A 21,742-nucleotide genomic window follows, 5' to 3' on the forward strand; every position below is an offset into this window, starting at 1 on the left:
CATAACCCTATTACCCAAACTATGGCTAAAAAAAATGTGTACAATATTTTATAAGCACTTTCAATGTATTAAGAAACAAAAGAATAATCTTTCAGAAACACACACACTCACACATTTTCCCATCTTAAACTCATAAATTAACACTTAACTTTTTTTTCTCCTCAATCAAGCTAAATAATTAGTGTATGTTATTGTGTCATGCCCTCTTGAGCCCTCATAGAGAACTATTTCAAAATCACAAAACCCAGCTAAATAGGAACAATTATTCAACTATTTACAGATTTCAAGTTTTTGACTTACATTTATTTAACATAAGGAGCATATGGGAGTAAAAGTCACAGTAATTGTTCGGCTTAAAAGATAATCATTTTGTTCCTGTGAAAGAGATATGTACTTATTTTCCTCTAGTTGTATTGATGATGTTTTCTGTTTTTGACTTACAGTGGGTTTATTATTTCTTTGGGTTTTAATTTTTTGTTTTTAAACATACTAATATTTCATATATATATATATATATATATATATATATATATATATATATATATATAATTCTTTGGGCATTGTTCACATGTTTATTTTAAAAATATTTTAGTATTTTTATTATTTTATATCTTTTTGGGTCTCTTGTCTTTTAATATTTTCAGTCAAGAATCTCGTATTACATCTTCACAAGTCATGAATATATTTTTAGATCAAATTAAATAGTTAATTAAATGTGCTAAAATTTTAACAGTAGTGGTAACTTTAGTCTTTGAATTGTATTTGTTTTTAGATACATATTAACAAATTTAGATGGATAAGGATGTCGTGTTATCCAATCACAATATTACAAGCAGGAGCAAATAAATTTCTATATACAAAAAAAAATCCTTCAAAAATGAAAGCATGTTTACTCAAGAGAAATGAAAGTGTATGTCTGTAAAAACTCATATATAAATGGTTATAGGAGCTTTTATTTGTAATGCTTGAAACAGGAAATAACAATAGTGGTCATCAGAAGGAAAATGAAAAGATCGATCAAATTTTGGAATATATATACAGACAAATGCCACCACTCAATAATGCAAAGCAATGGACTACTGACACATGTTGTATTATGTATTTACCTCAACATAATATATTGAATGAAGTAGTCAGGCAAAAATGGTGCATACTATAAGTCAATATTTATATAAAATTTAGGAAATTCTCTTAAGTGTGAGTTAGAGGGATCACCAAGTTCTACTAAAAATATTTTGGGTGATGTAGTAATGTTTATTTTCTTGATTATCATTATGAGATCAAGGAAGTTTACCTATGCCAGATATTATCAAATTGTGTACTTTTAAAACATGTTGTCTTTTTTATGCTATTTATGACTCCATGAATAGGTTAAACAAAAAATTAAATAAAATCTATCATACTATTGCTATACAATACTGACATATAAAGATTAATTTTAGAAACAATGTTCAATATTTGAAAATTCTGTGGATATTTTAAAATAAAATGTTACTATTTTTCATTCTTTGTAATAGCAATTTTTTCATGATATAGTTGCTATTTTGTTCAGAGGAATAGTGAACCTTTAAAAATAAAGATTAATATTTGTAAAATGAAAACATATCACAGAGAAATACAAAAACTTATGGCTCATTTATTCTTTAATAACTGGATCAGCTATGAAGGCTAATTTCAATTGATATTATATCCAGTTGATTGAGAAAAACATGGTTTATCAAGCTATAAAGCTAAGTGAAAGACAGGAATGAGGAAAAGTGACTAGTATAATAGGAAATAGAGAGGTAAAATAAAATCTAAATTTGCAAATATATACAAACACACATCTATACTTATACACAAGGATAATTACATACAGCCTTGTGTAAAACAAACAAACAAACAAAAAAACCCACACAGAATGATACAGACACATGATGCCTGACAACTGCATGCAGACAACAAAGTAACAGAGGCAGAATTAATACTGTAAAAATATCCATATTACCAAAAGAACTATATAGATCCAATGCAATTCCCATCAAAATTCCAATGATGTTCTTCATGAAAATGGAAAAAACAGTTCTGAAATTTATTTGAAAAAAAATAAGAATCCCCAGATATCCAAAACAATACTTAGCAAGAAAAATGAAGCAGGATTCATCACAATAACAGACTTCAAATTGCACCGCAGAGCTGTAGTAAGAAAATTAGCATGGTATTGGCATCAAAATAAGCATGAAGACAAATAAAATAGAATAGAAGATACAGAAACAAACCTAAATAAATATGGTTATCTTATATTTGACAAAGGTGTCATAAACATAAAACATTGGAGAAAGGCTAGCCTCTTCAACAAATAGTGCTGGGAATACTAGAAATCCATATGTAATAGAATCAAACTTAACCATTCTCACCCTGCAAAAAACTCAATCCAAAGTAGATCCCAAGACCTAGGAATTATACTAGAAACCCTGCACCTTCTAGAAGTAAATAGAGGCCCAACACTCCAACATGTTGACTGAGAAAATGACTTTCTTAGTAAGATTCCTAAAGCACCAGATGTAAAATTAAAAAATCCATAAATGTAATTGTATAAAATTAAAATGCTTCTTCATAGAAAAAGAAACAGGAGGTATGAAGAAAGAATGGGAGAAAAATTTTGCCAGCAGATCCTTCGATACAACAATATTATGCAGAATATAAAAAAACTCAAAAAATTAACATACACAAACACATACCAAAACATAAAAAAGTAAATCCCACAAATAATCTAAATAATAAATGGACAAGAGAACTAAACAGACACTTCTCAAAAGCAGAAATATGATGAAAAATGTTCAATCTTTCCAGCAGTTAGAGAAATGCGAATTAAAGCCAACCTGAGATTTCTTCTTACCCCATCAGAATGGCAATTATGAATAATACAAATAATGATAAATGTTGGTCAGGATGTGGGGAAAACATCCCACATTGTTGGTGGGACTGCAAATTGGTGCCTTTATAATTGAAAGCAATATGGAAATTCCTCAGAAAACTTGAAATGGAAAAACAATTTGACCCAGTTATCCCCCTCCTTGTTATATATGTAAGGGATTTTAAGTCAACATACTACAGTGATGCAGCCACATCAATATTTATAGCAGCAAAATCATGGTAGCAAAACCATGGAACAAATCAAAGTATCCTTAAACAGATGAATGTATAAAGAAGTCATAAATAAGAGTACTTCATAACATTTATCAACAAATGGATGCATCTGAAAACTATCATACTAAGTGAAATAAGCCAGGCCCCAAAAGCCAAAGATTGAATATTTTCTCAGATATGTGAAAAATAATCTAAAGTAAGGTAGGAGATACAAAAAAAAAAGAATGGAATTTCAATGGATTAGACAAAGTGAAGTGAAGGGGAGGGAGGGTGGATGGGAAAGGAAAAGACAGTGGAATGAATCTGACATAAATTTCGTATGTATATATATATGAATATACCACGGTGACTCACAAAATTTTGTACATCCACAAGAAATTAATTTTTTTTAAAAAAATTAACTGGATAAATGGCAGAAATATCAGCTGAGGGAAGATAGAAAGCCATTGTGGAGGAGAAGGATAGGGGAGGTACTGGAAACCTAGTATAAGAATTAGAACAAGGGCTGACTTGTGGCTCGGTGGTAGAGACTTGTCTGGCACCTGTGAGGCACTGGGGTTAATCCTCAGCACCACATTAAAAAAATAATAATAAGCAAAGAAAATAATGGTATTGGGTCCAACTGCAACACACACACACACACACACACACACACACACACACATATGCAATATATATATATAAATTAGAATAACATATATTTGATGCTTTTAAAACTATGTCAGAATGGATTTTGGGGCTGGGGATGTGGCTCAAGCGATAGCACGCTCACCTGGCATGTGCAGGATGCTGGGTTTGATCCTCAGCACCACATACAAATAAAAAAAGCTGTTGTGTCCACCGAAAACTAAAAAATAAATATTTAAAAATTCTCTCTCTCTCTCTTAAAAAATGGATTCTACTGTCAAGAAAAACTAAGAACAATTTCTAGCTAATGTTAAAAATAATGTTTTTTGTTTATTTGTTTGTTTGTTTCTTTTGTTTGTTTTCTTGTTTTTAAATGTGGTTCTGGTGATCAAACTTAGTCCCTCACACATGCTAAGCAAGCTCTCTACCACTGAACCACAACCCCAGTCCCAAGCTGCTGGGAGCCATCAGCCAAGTAGGTATGACAATTTCCTTCCCAGCTACCCCCATGTTTCTTTAGTGGAAGGACTCATGGAAATAGGACATTTTGCAGGACATTGCATGTAAGGTGACCTTGCTCAAGGACCAGGGTGGATCCGTGTTTAGGGTGTTCCCCCTTTAGAATAGGGCGGTTTAGCATAATAGGAGATTAGGGTGTTCCCCCTTTAGAATAGGGCGTATCCTGCTGCTGAGTTCCTCTTGAGTTCTTAGGGTCAGACAGTATATTTTGGGAGACAGAAGCCCATGTGGAGTGGATTTGGGCAGAGTGAGGATTTGGGCAGAGTGAGGATTTGGGCAGAGAAGTGGATTTGGGCAGAGAACGTGGATTTCCCCAGAATGTGTTTGTAGACGGCCGGTGTGAGTTCGGGAATAAAGAATTGCTGTTTGAATCTACAAGCTGTGTGGAGGCTCCTGATTTGTGCCCAGCCAGAGACTGCGGCAGTTATCCAAGTCAGTAACTATTCATGCCAAGTTCTGCAAGCCTAGAGCCTTAGAGTAGTAGAAATGGGTCAAATATTTAAAACATGTGTAGAAAATTAATAACTCTGATGGTATTTTCTTCAGTAAATTGTTAAGACTTGTGGTGAGATCTTGACAATTTTTCTTTCTCCCTTCCTTCCTTCCTTCCTCCTTTCTTTCCTTTCCCTCCCTCCTTCTCTTTCTTTCTTTTTTTTTTCAACAGATGTTCTTTTAGTTGACTTCTGCTATGAAAATATCACAGAAGTATTTTGGTTGAGCTTTGGAAATTTTCATTGTAGCTTTACCATTAGGTATACTTCACATCTTTTTATGTGGAGGGGATGTGTCTATCTGAGTTAAAAGAAATGTTATAAAGACCACAAAGCAGTAATATAAATTACACAATGACTTTTTTTTTCTACTTCAGTATTTACCTGGAGGTAGATTTTGCTTCCGAGAAGATATTTGGCAATGAAAGGAATTTTTTATATATATACAAATAATGACTAGAGGGTCTGCTAGTATCTAGAGATGCTACTAAATATGTTGTGACACACAGAACATCCTGTCCTCTTCTCCCAAGTAATAATAATAATAATAATAATAATAATATCCAATGCAAATATCAATACTGTTAAAGCTGAGAAATGCTGTTCTTTTCATTGACTATTTAACACCATGTATAAAGCAGTGTAATGATAAATACAAGAAATCATCACATCCATAGAGCTGACCGATGAAGGATAATAGAAAATAAGCAATTGCCGCAGTCTCTGGCTGGGCACAAATCACGAGTCTCCACACAGCTTGTAGATTTAAACAGCAATTCTTTATTCCCGAACTCACACCGGCCATCTACAAACACGCTCTGGGGGAATCCACGTTCTCTGCCCAAATCCACATCTCCCAAATCCACTCTCTGCTCAAATCCACTCCGCATGGGCTTCTGTCTCCCAAAATATACTGTCTGACCCTAAGCACTCAAGAGGAACTCAGCAGCAGGATATGCCCTATTCTAAAGGGGGAACACCCTAATCTCCTATTATGTTAAACTGCCCTATTCTAAAGGGGGAACACCCTAATCTCCTATTATGCTAAACTGCCCTATTCTAAAGGGGGAACACCCTAAACACGGATCCTGCCCTGGTCCTTGAGCAAGGTCACCTTTCAGAAGTCCTTCCACTAGACAGCATGGGAGTAAGCTGGCAAGGAATTTGTCATACCTACTTGGCTGATGGCTCCCAGCAAGCAATCATGCATATTATTAAGTAAATCAAGTAGTGGCAAGAGCTATAAAAAAAGAACATAGAAAAGGGGGATTTAAGAATGACAAGGTACAATCTGGATAAAGAATTAAAACATCTAGAAAGCAATTGCTTAATTTTAAATAAAGCTTAGATGAAGAGGGGAAATGGATCATGCAACTATTTAGAGCAAGAACATTTCCACAAAAGGACAAGAAGAAGTGCAAAGTCCCTGATCTGTAACTTGTTTGTAATGCGCTGGAAGAAACGCCAGCCAAGCTGACAGAGTGAGCATGGTGGTAAAATACAATGATAGAGAGGTAGACACAGTCATATCATGTAATCCTCACTCTAAGACAAAGATTCCTTGGTCCTAGATATTTTTTCTAACTGTGAGAAAAGTCAATGGATACTTCTGAGGAGGAGAATGCTGTAGTATAACTAGCATTATTAAATGAAAATGTGCTGATTCCTTCCTGGAAATCAGATGACAGAGAGTGGGGTGGGTCAATGTTAGAAGCACGAAAGCCAAATAGGATTCTACAGCTTCAAATGCAAGAAATGCATGCTAATGAAGAGTGTTGGGTTCCTTATTCCCTGGGAGGCACTGTTATGCATGCATGTCATGAAGACCAAGAGACAGACATGATATAACAGCAGCAGAATGATTCATTTAGTTGATGTTGCTTCTAATTAAGGAAGAGAAAAAAAGAAAAACACAAGAAAGAAAACCTATGAAAAAGAGAAATATAAAAAGAAAGAGGAGAAAAAGAAGAGGAAGAAGAACTGTAGCTATCTTGCATGTGGACATATGTGCTTTGTTCTTTGTCCACATCTAAGAGAGATCCTAGCCCATTATTTCTCAAATTGAAGCCAATAAACCTGCATTTATCTGCTACTTACTACTAGACCTGCAGGTCCAGTTATCTGAAGATGCAGAGTAAACATAGCTTTATAAACAAAAAAGTCACCTTGAACTACATTAATAATGAAATTAGAAAAACAATAATTTCTTCAAAATAACAGCCTGAGCATTTTCATATAGGTTTTAAATTTAGAATCTTCATTTAAAATATTAAGATGTATTATTTAATTTTATAATGAGAATAAGTTCTAAATTTTGAAAAATAAAATTTTATACCTGAAAGAATAATCCATAACACTATGACGATATTTTAAAATTTCAAAATATTTTAGTGTTTTTTTTCTCTAGGTTTTAGGTTTATATACAACATTTTTAAAGATCACGGTCATATTATACATATGTATTGTAATGCTAATTTTTCTTATATTATTAAAATGAACATTTAACATGGCTTTAAATATTTTAATATTATTTTGATGACTATAAGAAATCATATCTTTCATATATTCCACATATGTCTGTTCTCCAACATTAAATTATGTATTTTTTCAGCTGGGTTGGTGGCCACATCTTTAATACCAACTACTTGGAAGGCTGAAATAAGAAGATGCCGAGTTCAAGGCCAAGCTCAGCAATTTAACCAGACCCTGTCTCAGAATAAAAAATAAATTAAAAGGGCTAGTAATATAGTTCAGTCAGATCACCCTTTTAGCTTCAGTCTCAGTATCACAAAAAATTAAAAAGAAAATACTTATACTACATTCTAGTATAATAAGTACTTTCCAAACATACTTCTAATCTCTAAATTCTTACTAAGGATAAGAATTCATAAATAGGGGGCATTTTTAAGAGTTTTGATGAATACTGACAAATTCTTAACTGAGAAATGTTACAATTCAGACACTCACCACAGTGAATTAAGTGCTTTCATGCTGGTTCTATAAAAATACTAATTGTTATTTTATTTTGTTCCTTGTCAATTTCATCCAAATTATTTCCAATAAATTTTTACAAATGCTTAATATTTTTAGAGCATGAAAGCATTATTTTTCTTGATTACAAGATCTAAGTCCAAACATATCATTAGAAAAATATTTTGATGTCATTAGAAAAAAGAATTTTAGTAGATTTCAAAGTTTGAAAAACAGAACAATGGATATTAGAACTTTTCTACAACAAAAAGCAGGGTATACATTTAACTATAAAATAGGGCACCTTTGATTCATACCAGAAAAGGTCACAGGAACATTAAACTAATGCATACATGGGCCAATGTTACCTAAGCACTAGTTTACACTGAGAACACAATGAAAGTATGAATTTTCATTGTAGAGGACTATATTTTAATCTTGACATGAGCATATTAAAAAGGAGAATCAATATACCTGGAGAAAATCTTAATCATTTAGGTAACTCAAAATCTCACTATGTCTATTTCCAGCTATAATCTCTCCTAAAACTTTTTAGAGATTGTTGGAGGCTTACTGCCTAAGAGAGAGGCTGCCCTGAGATAATTCTCCCTATTTTTGTGACTAAATTGCTGACTCTTACCTTATATATAGTAAGCTTATATGTGTATTCATATACATATATATATATATATATATATATATATATATATATATATACACACACACTATATATAGCAAGCATATATATATATAATCTATAAAATTGTAAATATATGTGTAGATTTTATACTATACATGTGTGTTTATATAAATTTATATAAATTATGCATGTATGTTTATAAATTTGGACTATATATACATATTCATTGAGTCATAAAATAAATTAGTTTAGAACAAAAAAGAGCATTAAAAATTTCATAAATTTTCATAATTTCTGGTTTCCTCTCTGTGTTTTTGGTTAACAAAGCCTTTTATTAAAATTAAGTCTTACAGGAAGTCCTTTATATACTAACATAATAGCTGAGAAAGTAGTAGAAATACGTAAATGGGATCTTGTAGGACCCTCGCTTCCCCATCCTAGGCTGAGCAAGAATTCCCTTACAGAACCATTGTACATTTTTGAAAAACATGCCCTTCCTTGGAAACAACTATTCTATTGGTGGGAAACTTGTGTAAGATGCTGCTTTTGTTATAAAATTACCTAATATTATCTCAAATATAGGCAATGTATGATAAATAGTGGCCCTGATGTTCACTGTGAAGCCTGCTACTAGGTTTGGGGATCAATGGGGTTCTTGGTTGTATGTCAAGAGCTGCAGACCTGGTTAAGCTTGCATATTTTTTTATGATGGAGACAGTTCAGTTCCACAGATATAAGTGTCACTTCCTTGATAGGACTGCACTGGGAAGGCATATACTCTGGATCTTTACTTAATTTGTGTTCCATAATATCTCTATAGATTTTCACAGAATAAAACAACTTCAAGATACACAACAATAACCTTCAACAGGGCTAGATTTCATTTTGGGGTGAACTGCCATGAGAATCACTGATGAGGCACACGGGCTTTTTGGGCTTAAGCGAAAGAATGGGGTACTTGAAAACTGAGTGGTTGGACTGCTAGGAAGGAAACAGAAAGTGCACAACTGTCCTGAGCTAAAGGCTATGCATTCGAACACTAGCAGTTGAAGAGCTATCATGAAAAAGAACCATCATGGATGTACAGTTCAGGAACCAGTGAGTAGAACACTGGAAATGTAGCAGACACAGCAATACCTGCACTTCAAGGCATTGTGCTTTTTCTGAAAGAGAATAACTGTAATTGGAGCAAAAATGTAAATAAATTACTTAGTCTATTTACTGTGGAGATGGGTGAGAAAATGATAATGTTTAACAGAAGAAATGGCCAGGTCCACATTTTAGTCAATAATGTCACAGCCTTTTCTATGATTGCAAAATAAATGCAAAGGTAACTGGTGAAAACAGGTAAGTACAAATGGGGAAAAAAAGGAAAGAAATCAGCAATAAAGAACAAAACAAAATAAATAAACAGAAGCCCTAAAAAGTAATGGAGATGTTTTAGATTACTCATGACCAAGGTATATAATCCAGAAAGATTCTGTAAAAAATAAATTCTTGCTTTGGGGGAAAACAATGAGACTGTGAAGAGCACAGGAAGCAGAAGAGGACAGAGATTTTCAGAAAAGCACCAGCAATCAAGGGCCCCACTAGAGGGAAACCTGTCTAAAACAAAGGGAAGAGAAGAGACAAAGTAGAAGAAAATATACTGAAATATTGATGAGGAAAAGACACAGAGGATGGAATCCAGAGACTGAAAAGGGGAAGCTCATTAAACTATATACAGAAAATCCGAGCACCCAAATAAGAAGTAACAATTGGTCTTTGAGAGGAGTTTTAGATTCATGAAAGGAAGGAAGAAAGAATAAAAAAAAAGGAGGAATACAATGAGGGAGACAAGGAGGGAAAGGATGAATGCAAGGAGGTATGGAGGGATAGAGGAGAGTAGAGAACACATGGATGAAGAACAATAAAAACAAGAGTCCTGAAAATGACCTCACTAAATAATCTGTCCCCATGCCCTCCCTCTGTGAAGGAGGCTGAGTGGCCAAAGCAAACCTTATTATTCAATGGAATGTTGGTAATTACTTGAAATGTTTAATTTAACGGTTTAGTAAATTCAGCTAATAGTTTATCTCAAGTGTGTGATTAAGTTATTCTCAAGGAAATTCTTTTTTGTTCTAAATCTCAATTAAGATTTCCAACATGGGTTATTTCAAAAATAACTTAAATCCCCCCCCCAAAAAAACCAAAGATGGATCTGTATCTTAATCCTTGCTAAAAAATGCACTTCAGATAGATAAAAGATTCAAGTAAGAGAAATAAAATCAGAAAAGTACAAAAAGCAGCAGAACATATTGTCTTAAATTATCTTTGAATAGGAAGGAACTTAAACATAAATGCAGAGCCATAAAAGAGAATCCTGATAAATTTGTCTACTTAAAATTTTAAAAAGTCTCATTTACAAGAAAAACCTTGAATAAATGAAAAAGACAACTGAAATTTAGAAGTATGTGTAATGTATAATAGACAACAGCCTACTTTGTTAGTACTGAAAGAACTCAAAATAATCAAAGAAACAAATAGAAAAATGGGGAAAGACAGATTATGACTGCAGAGAAAATTATATATCAAAAGCTCTTTAGTCCTTGAGTTAATATTTAGACTCACTCACTGTGAAAATACAAATTAAAACTAAAATCCAATATCATTTTCACTTACTAAGTTGGCAAATATCAAACATTAGATAACACAATTGGAGGAAGAGAAATATACACACACACACACACACACACACACATATATATATATATATATATACATATATATATAATTTATATATGTGTGTGTAAATACGGATAACTTTAATATTAAAATTCATTTAAAATGCATATTTGTCTCCATCTCTAGAAATTTTTCCTTAGACTATGAAATATCTGAAATTTTTTTACTACTTTTGGTGTAGTAATTATCCTGTCTTTATACAAGCAGAATATTAGAGACTCCAAGGGCAAGAGATACAGAATACTATTGCTCATGAGATATCAAGCAGCCTGAGATTCATGTGTTCCTTAGTTTCTCTTATCTCATCAAGTTCCACATGGGCAACATGGAGGGATGCACATGTAATGAGTTTTCTTCACAACTGGGCAACCCTGAGCCCAGGAAATTGGTTATCTTTTCCACTTGCTAGTAAATAAATCAGCTTTCTTTCTAAAAGAGGACACCATCTCTGTCTTCAGCTTTGGTGGCTGAAAAACCTTAACTATGTGCTTAAGATCTAATATTTGACTTCTATTTTGTAGTCTCTCTCTTGAGAGAGTAGATGGATAGATTAACAAGAAAGTCAAATAGCTTAACGGGTTAGTTTAAGTCTCTTAAGAGAATGATCCAAATACAAAAGGATCATAATAATAGTTTGTATTGGTTTATTCTTGTAAATTAGAACCACAGAATCTAATTGCCTAAATGTTTTATATTCCAGAACAAAAGTTGACTATAATCCAGAGGCTTATTTTATAATTTTTTATCAGAACATGACCACAATCTTCACTTACATATTATCTGTGGCTTTAATAGTCTAAAGTATTTAGAATCTAACTTTCTACAGAAAAAGTTGGCTGACACATGTTCTAGAGATTCTTTGTGAAGCTATAAAGAATGAAAAAAAAAACAGGATGTTTCTGTGAGCAATACAGAGGAGTTGGATAACTTTCAGTATCAGGACAACAAATTACTATAAGTCTTTTGTCAGGAAAGAAATACAATTTTTATCTGAAAATATATTCCTCGAAAGAGTAACTACTTACTCTAAGGTTAAGTTAAGGCACAACACCTGGACTAAGAAACATCTATTCCTTCTCAGAGACAATCACTTGTGATAATATCTTATTTATTCAAGAAGTCATTTTCCAATCGGACACAATTCAGACTCTAAAAATAGAAGGAGATTGCAATTTGCCTGTTCTCGGTTATCTTTAAGTTATTAAAGCTTAATCGTCAGATCCTCCTTGGCAGAATATCTCCTATTAAGTACTGATTATCAACCAGAACTGTCATATGCCTCACTTAATGATGGAGCCATAATTTTGAGAGATACACTGGTAAGACATCAATGAGATTACATCTATACAAACTATGGTATAACTGGGCTATATAACCTCATGAGAAGGAAACTGTTTTTGTGGTACCATTGACCTAAATGCCATTACATGGTACACAACATACATTGATGCTTCTACAGCCAAAGCAACATAATATGTTTTTCAGGTCCCATAGACTCCCTACAAATCAAGGTAAACTCAGACTGTGATACTGATATAACCACTCTAACTATAAATGAAGGTTCCACTTTTCTAGTGTGTTGAGTGTGTAGCTCCCATCTACTAAAATCACAACTCAGGTTTACAGCTCATTCATTTGGTTTGCTCTGGGAGAGCTGTGAAAAAAAAAAGAATTTTAATCAATAACAACTTGGCTGTTTTTTTATAAAAATGACTCAAAGGTAAAATATTATTTTGAAATTTATTTTATTCATACCATACATCCCTCAGCCTGATTGTAACTCATACACTTCTTGTCTCTGTTTTATGAAATAATAATATTCCAGGCAGTGCCTCAGAAATGCTTATTTGCCCCTGGGTCACACATCAGAGGTTACATACATACTGATGGGTAGGAGAGTAAGCTTCAATTTGCTTTAAAAGAATATGATAAAAAGAGAAAGGAAAGCGAATGGCATTCTCAGTTGATCAGTTTGATCACTTTTATAGATTGCTTCTCAATGGGGAAAAATATCATAGACATTACTTCAAGTTTTCAAAGAATTAATATTGGACTAAGTGGTTCCCTAAACCCCTCACCATTCTACCTCCATTATTAGACTTTTCTGCTCACAAATGCCTATCACTCCCAGGAGTTGTTCATTATCAAGTCAAAGCATTTTTCTTTCCAAACCTCAGATTGCAGCATTTCCCAAGGCTTATTGATAGTTTTGAGGGGAACCAAACTTTCCAGATAAGATATTTTATACTTTGAAAATCCTTTTGAGAACAGCATGCGGTAAGTGTTTGAGATGAACTCTCTCTCCATCACATGCAGATAAACTTTGGAAATACTTTTCTACTCTCACCAGGACAGCTTTCTCTGACAGTAACCCTTTCTGTGATCTAGAAGTCTGACTATTGTAAAATTAGGGGGGGAAAATGAACTTCAGTGCTACAAGTCAAATCTATTGTGCATTATTAAAATGGTAATTGTGGTATCTGAGGTGACTCCTTAAATTAATTCTACATTAAATTATCTAGATTTTTCTCATTTCAGATGGACATCAACACATACAACTTTTCCAATCTGGCATCCTATAATATGTAACTCCAAGTACTGTGAAGCAGACAGAAAGAGATAGTGTTTGGTCACCGCTATCTAGAAAAGTAAATGTTTCTGGGTAAATATCCACACATCAATGCAGGCTAATCAGGCATCTTTATCAAATGGTAAAACTGCATTTTACTCAGAGTTTAACATGGAATGGTTAAAGGCAAGGACAACTTGCAGATGCCCTTATCAACATATTAGCCCCAATTGCATTTTCCAAATATGTTATCAAAATGGTAATTCTATGCTCTCCTTTCTGCAGCTAGACTAGGTTTCATAAAGGTAGAATTATTACTATAAATATATTGGGGGGAAACTATTTCAATTACTGGAAGAATATGTAACTCCAACTCTATTTATTTCAATTTATTCAACTGTCTTGATATATTCACACACAGAACTTTATAAAGAATGCATAAATTCACCTTGAAATTGTACCAATTGACTTTGGCTGGGCTAGACTGTGAGAGGAATCAGAGTGCCTTTTTCCAATAAACCTTGACAATGCTGATCAAAACAAAGAGGCTATTCATTTATTAAACTGACAGCTCAACCCAAGCTTCGGGCCTATGGGATGATGGGGCCTAGGGTGTTCGTCATGGCCTGGGGTGCTGGCCTCTTCTGCACACATTTTTGCTACACATACACTCAGAGCCTGTATCTGACGGTGTGACATTTCCTAGGGCACCGGCAGCTGTTCAGATGTCAAGAAGCTGGTGTGAGAACTGTCATCCCCACCAGGTGATTATTCCATGAGTAACATGTTAGCACAGAGAATTTTTTCATAAAACCAACTTGGTTTCCCTTTACTTACTTACAGTCTATCAGAAATTTCAGCAGAGATGTTTCTGGGTTAACATCTGTATTAAAACAAAATTGAGCATGCAATGGTCACACTAGGTAACTGGTTTTTATTACAGGGTTGTGATGTGTGCATTATGTAAATTGTTACCAGTACAGTTAATGTACCAAATTCTTTGGAACAACATATTTTCTAAGTGAAAGTAAATTCAACTTTTTATTTACTTATTTAATAGATACAACACCATAATGCCATTTTTGATTCTGTCAAAATGCTGTGTACACTGGGATAATCTTGTATATGATGATGGGGTTGGTGCAAAGAGCATTGCCATCCATGTGTTACTTGTCAATCCAAATCCAGTAAATCACCATTCTAATGAATAGAGCTGGACACTGAGCCAAACAGGAGCAACATGGCAAGAGCACACGAGTGTTGCAATCATCTACAGAACTATCATGGCCTCTTAAGTATATTTCTCCATATTTTAGTGTAAGTGTTCTCTCTCAGAACACTACTATATGTTAAACCAAAGGATTTTTCTTCTAACTATGCATTCTCTTGTAAAGTCAATACTCATGTAGTAAACCCAACCATAAGAAATGTCAGAATTAGATCACTGTTAGGAGAAAGAGGAGAGTGCCATTTCTAAAGAAAGAAATTAGTCTGAAAAGCATGAGACTGAGTAAGAGTACAGTGGTCTGAAGCTTTTAATGAAGAGACTGAAGCACAACACCTCCCACAAGAGGCTGCATATTCCCAAAGCTGCTATGAAGAAGCTGCATATTCTGCAAAGACAAGTACGCGCAGGTGTACTTAAGATCGCAAAAACGAATCTGTGAATTTTATAAACATTTTTTTTGTAAAACAAGTGTATGTGCACTGATAAAAAGAATTGTGGCATCCCACTAATTTTTGATTCTTTCATTTCTCCTTGAATATTTACACATACTCACTATACATAATGATCATATATAACTATTATTGCTTATCATTTTCCCCATAATTCATTTGCAAATTGTTCTAACATTAAAATTTGCCTAAGAAACAACTCCTTTTGAATAATTACTCACATAATTAGGTAGAGATGAATCAACTTCCAGAACTAGGAGGAGATGTAACCTGGGCCTAAGTCAATCACTGTCTTTACTCACTCACAGATGTGCAAATGACTTCGCCAGGCTCCTAACCCGCCCACTTATCTGTGAGTTTCATATTCTGCAGTTTCAGTTAACTGTGATCCAAAATAATGGAAATTTCTAGAAAAAAATCAATTCAGAAGTTTTAAATTGTACACCACCCTGAGTAAGGGGATAAAATCTTAGCACTGTCCTACTCCATTTCACATGGAATCTTTGTCTAGTTTATACAAGCTGTATATGCTACCTGGCCCTTAGTCACTTAGTAGCTTTCCTGAATGGTAAATCAACTGTTGTGTTTGTATGGTGCTTGTTGTATTCAAGTGTTTTTTTTTTTTTTTTTAATTTTACTTGGAAATGGTTCCAAGAATGGTAATACTGGCAATTTATTATATGGTGTTGTTATTAGTTGTTATTATTATTATTAATAATTTACAATGTCTAATTTATAAATTCAATTTTATTATGGGTCTGCATGAATAGGATAAAAAACAGTATATGTAAGGTTTGGTACTCTCTGTGGTTTCAGACATTCTATGTTTATAGGATATGAACATATTCTAAGGAGTATATACTCAAGTATACGGAGAGACTTCTGGACTCCTGAAATTCCATTCTGAATTCTTGGTGAAAGTTTTGAGTCTATAAATCACCCAACTTATGGTACTATAAAGAAAACTTCTGTAAAAAATTGACCATTACAGAAGATAAATAAACACAACTATGGAGAGAACCTGTGAACTTATATGGAGACCATGAATGTATCCATATCTGAATCCAGCACAACCCACTGACCTTTCAGAAATATAAGCAAATAAATGCCTTTCACTAAGCTAATTTGCAGTGACTTAGTTACTTGCACCTGGGAAAATGCTAACTTATATATGTTTTAAAATTTTGTTTAAGTCCTCTTTTCTTTTATGTTTGTAAAGACATCATCAAAATTATTTCTGTCACCTTTTGGCAGACTTCATTAAGATTTTTGGCTATATTTTAAAGAAAAAATACCCATATATACTGAATATACATAAAAATACATTTTTATAGGAAAATTACCATCATAATATGTGGTGTCCAGCCAACAGAGAATCTGGATCATCTGGAAATCCTTACTCCTGATTGCCTTTTAGACTGTAACATTATCTTAGTGACATCTATTTGAAGTCATACAAGATTAAAAAAAAAAAGAGGATCTGACATTTCCCTGGTTTCCTAGAATGGCCAGTATACTCTATACATAGATAAAGTACATAAGCATATACACAAAATGTAGGATAATTGGAACTCACTGAAATTTTGGCATTTTAATGTAAATATAGATCATGTAAAATAAAATACTAAATGAAATATTCTCAGACAAAACACAAAGTTATAAATAAGAGCAAATAACTAAATATTTGCATATACCCATATATGAATTAAATGTAATCAAATAAATGTTGCATATGTGTATATGTATGCTTGTATATATGTGTACTTATTTTTTCAAATTTTTATAAGTTTTTCTTAACATCTTGATTCTGCATTTTCCATTAATGTTTCACTTTGCTTCCTTAACTATGACAAACTGTAGCTTAAGTAGTTTTTATTATGTTTGCTGGATGCTTAGTCACTTTGAATATTTAATAGTGATATTTAGAGCAAATATTTATTTATTTGGTTTTTTCAACTTTTATGATTCATTCTCAGATTTTTAATAGTGTGCATTCAATGCTATATATATATATATATATATATATATATATATATATATATATATATATATATATATATATATATATATATTAATGTCTATCCATGTGGGAACACAAGAAACCAAGGCAGAAAAAGAGAACAACAAAAATTGACTTTTGTTTTAAACACAGACTTTAGAGCTTCCCTCTTTTCTTTTAAAAAATATTTTCTGGATACTTCTATAGGTTTGGATGTTACATTGTATTTATAATCATTGAATTTACCTAAAACTAATATCAAATTTATATATATATATATATATATATATATATATATATATATATATATGTGTGTGTGTGTGTGTGTGTGTGTGTGTGTGTGTGTGTGTGTCTATTTTTTTTAACTCGGTTAAAAACAATAATCCAGGCCAGCCCTATGCCATTTCAAATTTCATATAGTCTTCTTCATATAGTTTTCATATAGTCAGATTGATGGAAGTTCTTAGTATTGTAAGAAATCCTTTCATTTTCTAAGATAAAACAAGGCCAATAAATATTTGGATTAAAAATCAAATCAAGATAATATATATCTGATGATTTTATTTGTTCATGGAAAACTGCATAAATTCTATGAATATCTTTTTAATAAATGGATCCTCTGGAATGAGGACCAGTTTGGTGTTTTCTATATCCCCTTTTAGCCTGTATTTGATGTCATCCTGAAATTTTCTAATTCTAGAAATCAACATGAGGATCAATGTAAAAGTCTTTCCTCATCATAATAAAAACAACTCAATGAATTAAAAAAACATTTTGTATGCATGCACAAAGCACTCAATGAGAGAATAAATAATAAAACTGGGTAGAGAATATGCCTTTAAAGAATATTTTATATATTTGAACAGTTTTTTTACATATCACATAGAAAGTTTTGTGCATCTGCTTTAGGAAAGAAGGAGTGTAACTTTTTTTCATTATTTGTTATTATCAATTGAGTGGTTTTGATTCAGACTATTTAATATTATGGGCTTCCTGTTTACCCTTCTCTATTTTACTTTTATATGTTTGCTTTTGTTTTGTTTTGTTTTGTTTTAGAAAGAAGAAATTTTAGTGTTTGAAATGTGTTTGTAACATTGAGTAGCTAACCTGTGGTCCTGCTTTTGTCTCCTGTCACTGTCAAGAGAGAACAAAGTTTCTGATGTCTTCAAGCAGAGAGCTTTTCCTTTCATTTTGGTGACTTTTCTTCCCCTCTCCTAAGCAAAATTGCTGATCAAGTGTCAGACTCCATTTAGATGACTTAACAGCACATCTTGTCAGTTTTTACAGCTTTGGAAAATGTCCCAATTTACTCTAATTGTATTCTCTCAGGTGGCAGCCATCAAATGACAGTTACAGAGGTGTTTCCTGTTAGAGCAATGCCTCCAGTCTCCAGCCCTCTCTGCCATAACCACATACAAGTCACAACGGAACAACCTGAAAATTACACAGATGCCATTTTTGATCTGCTATATAAACGGAGGGACATTTGTATTACTTAATTACCAGAATGCCAACTGATACAAGAAGCCCACATTTCCTCCTAATGTGTGGCATCCAGAAGGGTCTCCTCAGAATTGATATCTTTATCTCCTCACTTAAAGTCTGTCTTGGTGAAATGAAGAACACCCTCCTTATCCTTAACCTAACATTCGTTTCCTTTTTGTTCCTTATAAAACAGACATTAATTAATTATCATTCCTTTACCAGTAACTAAAGATTGAAATACCTCCTTATAGTTTCATAGTGGCTAGTCTTGATGGGATAAGAAAATATATTTTTTCTTTAAATTGTATTTCATTCATTTACACTAATTTTATCTCTCCTCTGAATGTAGTATAACCGACACTGGTATATTGTTAGTGAGGACATTGAAGAAAACAATAATTCCAAAGAGATCATGACTTATATCAACATCCAAATTAACTTGTGAAACAAATATTATTATCTTGTTCAAATACCTTACTGCTGTCTGGTAGATGGTTGGTCTATGCAGAACTAGTATATATCATAATTTCTTACACGTACGATCTAAGTCAGACTTCTTTAGATTCTGTTTTTAAGATTACTCTTTATCAGAACTTTAAATCCCCCCAAAATCTGCATTAGTACCACAGTTGGATCTTATGCCTTTAAAGCATCCTGCCCGGTAGTGAATTACAAAGTAAGAAGTTCTTCCTCACTTATTTTGACACCAGGACAATTAATTTACTTGAGAGAAAATAGCTGAGTCTTATTTTCTTCACAACCTTTCAAATTGGTTAGGCTGCTCAGATAAAGTCTATAGGCAAAGAATGTATAGTTAGAAAGTTCCAACACCTTTTATATGGTTCATATTTTTATTTATTTATTTTTTCATTCAAGAAGTATTTATATAGATAATATTAAGAAGAAAAGATGAATTTGTTAACATCTCAAAAGCATTGGGAATACAAAAAAAATAATCAAAGGTCAATATAAACAAACAGCCTGGAAAGAACTAAAATTAAAATGTATCACAGAGACTGGTGTGTTAGTTGTAGGAGGACCCTGATGAGAGGGACTAAAGAACCATTGGGAGTATCCCAGCAATAATCCCTGTACTAAGACACTTGAGATTTTTAAAAAAGAATTCTTCTTCTATGGCAAATGTTACATCCTTGCTTTACAGCACGAAAATTGGTTCAACAAGATGATGTAATCAACTTAGCAACTTAGGAATGGTGGCTAAGAATTTAGACTAGGTCTCTTTGGCTTTAGAGTCCAAGTCCTTGGTGAGGCAATATTTTAACACAGAATTGTATATTGTAAGATAAATTCTTATTTCCCCACCTTTAATTAAAAATAGACGAAAGAGTTGACTGTTGTGGAATAAATTAAACAGTATTTTTAGTAACATGATAAAATAGAATTACTCCTACCTACAAAAAATAAAAAGCTATCTTATTTTCTTATTTCAATACCATAGGCTAGAATTTAAATACATCTCTGCAGTAAAGATAGAGACTATTGAGATTAAAAAATATCCCTTAATAATCTGAAAGCTCTCATTAAGTGGAACCTTGCTTTTCTTTCATAGGCTTCATCACCCATTTCTCTTTATTCTTTAATAATACATTTTTTAAAAAATTCTGACTGATCCACCTATTTTCAGTATAAATTTTCAAAGTTTTAAAATTACTGGGCTGAAGAGTTAGCTAAGTGGTACAGTGAGAAATGCAGTGTTTTGCAAAACAGTCTTGGGTTTGAAAGATTGTGTTTCATTCAGTTTAAATACTTCTAATAAATACTGATGATAAAGAAAGGTAACAGTGAGCATAAACCTGACAAGAAGATGTGCATTTCTAGTTTTGTTCTTTTTAGTTGCCCACAAAATTTCAATATTTAAAAAAAAGGATGAAATTTAAAATTTGGACATTTGTTGACAAAAATTGAATATTTCACATAAAGAGAATATGTTTTGAACAATGATTTCTTCTTACTTGAGGGTAAAAATGCCTAGACTTCATTAACAATTATAAAGATATGGACATATCAAAATCAGATTTCTTCAACTATGATTATGCATACTAAAAACCTGATAAAATATGGTGGTCCTACAGGATGGCTCTTCCAATAAGTACAACATTTCAAGAGAAATGGTTTCATTATAGAGTACCTTGTTTGGACATAAGTTAATTTTCTATTCTTTCACTAATTTTCCTTGAAAATAATATATAAAATTTTGTTTAGAACAGCATATAGATTTTTTTTTCATCCTAATCATAAAAAAAGTTCCTCTCATACCAATCTCTGGTTGGTCTCATAGATTTTCAGAAAAGGTAGAATTTCATTATGTCAATAAACAATTCAATCTGTGAAATATTTGCAAGATAAATACACAATACAATATACTAAATAAATTTTTGCTCTAATTTTTCTACTGAAAAGACCATTTGTTTTCATGGGGGGAAATGGCTTGGAACCAATCTCTATTAGTCAGCTCATATTGTTGTGGACAAAATACACTGGGTGGCTTAAACAATAGGCATTACTTCTGAGAATGCTAGAGGTGGGAAGGCCAGGAGCAAGGCAGATGTGGGTTTTGGTGAGAGTCTCTATTCTTATCTGCAAATGGTCCTCTCATAGTGTTCTCCCAGGGTAGAGAGAAGCATCCCTGAAGCTTTTTTTTAAAAGTGCACCACTTCAAGGGCCAAGTAAAACAAATCCCCAAAGGCTCAGCTCCTCATATTATTAGAGCTATGAGAATAGCTAACCCTGGTTAGGGCCTCCACATATGAATTTTTGAAGGACACAAATGTTCAGTCCACAACATTGCACAACTGAATAACAAGGTGACAGGAGTCCTATGAATGCATTTTAAAAGATCATTATCATCCTTTGAAGACTGAAAGTATATTAGATCAATTTTACCTCACATT

The sequence above is a fragment of the Callospermophilus lateralis genome, unplaced genomic scaffold (genome assembly GCF_048772815.1).
Source record: "Callospermophilus lateralis isolate mCalLat2 unplaced genomic scaffold, mCalLat2.hap1 Scaffold_296, whole genome shotgun sequence".
Classification (NCBI taxonomy): domain Eukaryota; kingdom Metazoa; phylum Chordata; class Mammalia; order Rodentia; family Sciuridae; genus Callospermophilus; species Callospermophilus lateralis.